The sequence below is a fragment of the Adiantum capillus-veneris genome, chromosome 20 (genome assembly GCF_014529385.1).
Source record: "Adiantum capillus-veneris isolate H3 chromosome 20, ASM1452938v2, whole genome shotgun sequence".
NCBI lineage: Eukaryota > Viridiplantae > Streptophyta > Polypodiopsida > Polypodiales > Pteridaceae > Adiantum > Adiantum capillus-veneris.
Genome location: NC_140950.1, coordinates 15,827,723 through 15,830,849, shown reverse-complemented (window position 1 = coordinate 15,830,849; position 3,127 = coordinate 15,827,723). Strand labels below are relative to the sequence as shown.

General features: G+C 47.1%; 1 pseudogene; it reads left to right on the top strand.

The window, feature by feature from the left end:
- The first annotated feature begins 248 nt into the window (after positions 1 to 248).
- On the top strand, positions 249 to 1,796 carry LOC147432156 (aspartic proteinase nepenthesin-1 pseudogene; annotated as a pseudogene).
- Positions 1,797 to 3,127: the final 1,331 nt, after the last annotated feature.

The window sequence follows — 3,127 nt, the reverse complement described above, 5'->3', positions numbered from 1 at the left end:
TGTAGCTGGTTACTAGCTGCGAAGCGCAAGTCAAGGCTTGGCGGAGCTTGGAGGAGCGGTAGCTGAAGCAGCTGCAGCAGAGATTGAGCCAGCAATGGCGATCATCTGCTTGTATAAATTCCTGGCGATGGCGCAGGGCAGCTCAGCAGCAGCTCTCACCTCCTTGCAGGTTGCGCATTCTAGTACTGTAGCTGGTGCCACCATAGCTAGAGCTGCAGCTGAGGGCCAGCTAATACTTTCTGTGTGCAATGGCGACCTCAGCAGCTGCCACCACCTTGTTTTTTGCGCTCTTGTTCCTCCTAGCCATAGCCAACTTGCTGCATTATGCTGCTGCTGGCAATAATATGGCCTTCATAGGCAGGAGAGGCCTCCAAGGCGCCACTCCTTCAAAGAGTAGAACTAGCAGTAACGTCCAGCACAACGTGCGGCTCCTCCCTCGATCCGATGTCGTGCCGCATAATGCCACGCTCGTAGAGCGACTGGCCACTCTCGCGCAGCACGATGCCACCCGAATTCAAGCGCTCAACACACAGCTGAATGAGGCGATTGTGGCGCGCCGTAACAACGAGTCCAGCCAGTTCTCGTCCAGCGCCAAGTTCTCCGTCAATGCAGGGCCAGGTCTCTACATGATGGAGATGACAATCGGCACACCGGGGCAGACATTTGCCATGATCATGGACACAGGCAGCCAACTGGTATGGATGCAATGCCAGCCCTGCCAGGCTTGTGTGAATCAGGACACGGCTCCATTTGTGCCAGCATCGTCATCGACGTATGCGGCGTTGCCATGCTCGAGCCCGGCATGCCAGTCTTTGCCCGGCCAATGCCAGTCTGACTCCTCCTGCCATTACACCTATAGCTATGCCAGCCAGGCCAGCACCCAGGGCCAGCTTGGCACTGACACTCTCACTCTCCTCTCAACAGGTATATGTTAATTAGAGTATGACAATCAAGCTTTGAAATGTTCCTCTTTCATTTCTTGCTTTTGGGCTGCCAATCTTCTTCTCATCATCATCATCATCATCATCATGTCTTATGTAGACAACTCTTTGACAGCATACCCTGGACTCGCATTCGGGTGCGGCTACAACAATCAAGGCGAATACGGGGGTGCTGCCGGATTGGTGGGCATGGGGCAAAGCGCCCTCTCCCTCCCATCGCAGCTTGGCCAGGTTCTAGGGGGCAAGAAATTCTCCTATTGCCTTGTCTCTCCAACAGACACATCCTCTAGCAAAGCCACCACTCTGCTCATGGGCGAGGCTGCCGCAGAGAACGCCTCTTCGATGGGCTTTACGCCCATGCTTGTGAACCCGGCGGTTGTCGCAGCGCTTTACTACATTGATGTGCTTGGCTTTAGTGTCAACAATCAGAGGCTCAACATCCCAGCAGGCACATTTTCCATAGATTCCACAGGAGGAGGGGGCATGATCTTGGACTCAGGCACCACATACACATATGTGCCTAATGCTGCTTTTGTTGCATTGCAACAAGCATTTGATGCATCTGTGAGGCTGCCAAGGTATATGAGCCACCCGTACTTGCCCCTCTGTTACGCAATTACAAGCGGGCAGCCAAGCACGGTGATCCCGCCCTTGACTTTGCACATGCAAGGGCTGGATCTAGCCCTCCCTCTAGAAAATTACTTCATTCCAGTGGATAAACAGGGGAACTATTGCCTTGCCATGATCCCCACTTCCGGCGGCCTCCAGATTGTGGGAAGCATGCTCCATCAGAACTACAAGGTGCTCTACGACATCGACAATGCGCAAATTGGCTTTGTGTCCCAAGCTTGCTAGTAGGTAGCTGCTCAGTTATTCCTTTATACTAACCATAATCATTACATGTGTATCATGTCGGGGGAAGGAATATTAGCATTAATACGATCCATTAACACAAGCATTAATACATTCTCTTCTCCACAAGCAATGATCTCATTAACCATTCTTTATGTATGAGTTGGTTTAATATTGTAGTTGAGACAAGGTTATTTAAGCTTAAATGGGCCTCTCTCTCTCTCTCTCTCTCTCTCTCTCTCTCTCTCTCACACACACACACACACACACACACACACACACACACACACACAAAAACACACATGCCTTTTGATCTACACCTCTAGCATATTTTGGACGTCGACATGTGCTCATCTAGCTAGAGAAAAGCCTAATACAAAAACAAACAAGAGGGTGTCTTGCAAATGGCATACATTGCCATCGAGTGCTAGCTAGCTCAGTAGATAGAGCAAGAGCCTCTTGTGTCCAAGGTCTTGGGTTCTCGATCCCCCTTGACAGTTCGTGTGACATGTAGCACTTAGGGATGTTCCCCAAGTCTATATATATGATGGTTGGCCAACCTTATCCAACTAGGATGCTCCACCTCACGGAGTCGGGTGTGTGAGTTGTGATTTCAAGTTGTAGGTATCTCTTTATAAACACAGGCATACATTGGCTTCTCTCACAAATTTTTTCTAGAGACTTTTATCCCTAATTAAATAAATCATATATTTTTTGGCATTCATTCACCTATGATATCTCCCTCTGCCATAACCTTGTTCATAATGTGTCTATAACAAGACTTTGTTTCTCAAATGGGCAACCATCTACAAGAGACTATGTAGTGTATAGTCCTTCATGCCCTACTTCCTTGCATGCAATGAGGACGATTCTCGATCTACAAATGCAAAGGTGTGTTAAAATCTAGTTTTATACCATAGCAGATGCGTTTACAAAATGCTAGCATCGACGTCTGCATTTGTCGGCAGTCCCTCAATACTCTCCTCAAAATAGTCCATTGGTTCTTACACAATGCTCATGCTATATATAATAGATAAGAGGTTGTTGTATTGGAGTCTACCACTCTATTATAGTTGGTTTTTAGGTATAATATATATCACAAGTAGTTTTAGAGCATTTCCCTTCTTTTATTCACAGATGAGAATGATCTCCTGGACAAATGTTATGTTGAAGTAAAAGAGCGTGTTTCCAAAATAATTATTGGCAATATATTGCTTTCAGAATGCACAACTGTGAGTGATAGTTGGTCTAATATTCAAAGAAAACCATTGATCAATGTTATGTTGGTACGTTGTGTCCAAGAGGAGAGACGTTGATAAAAGTTATTGATAGTT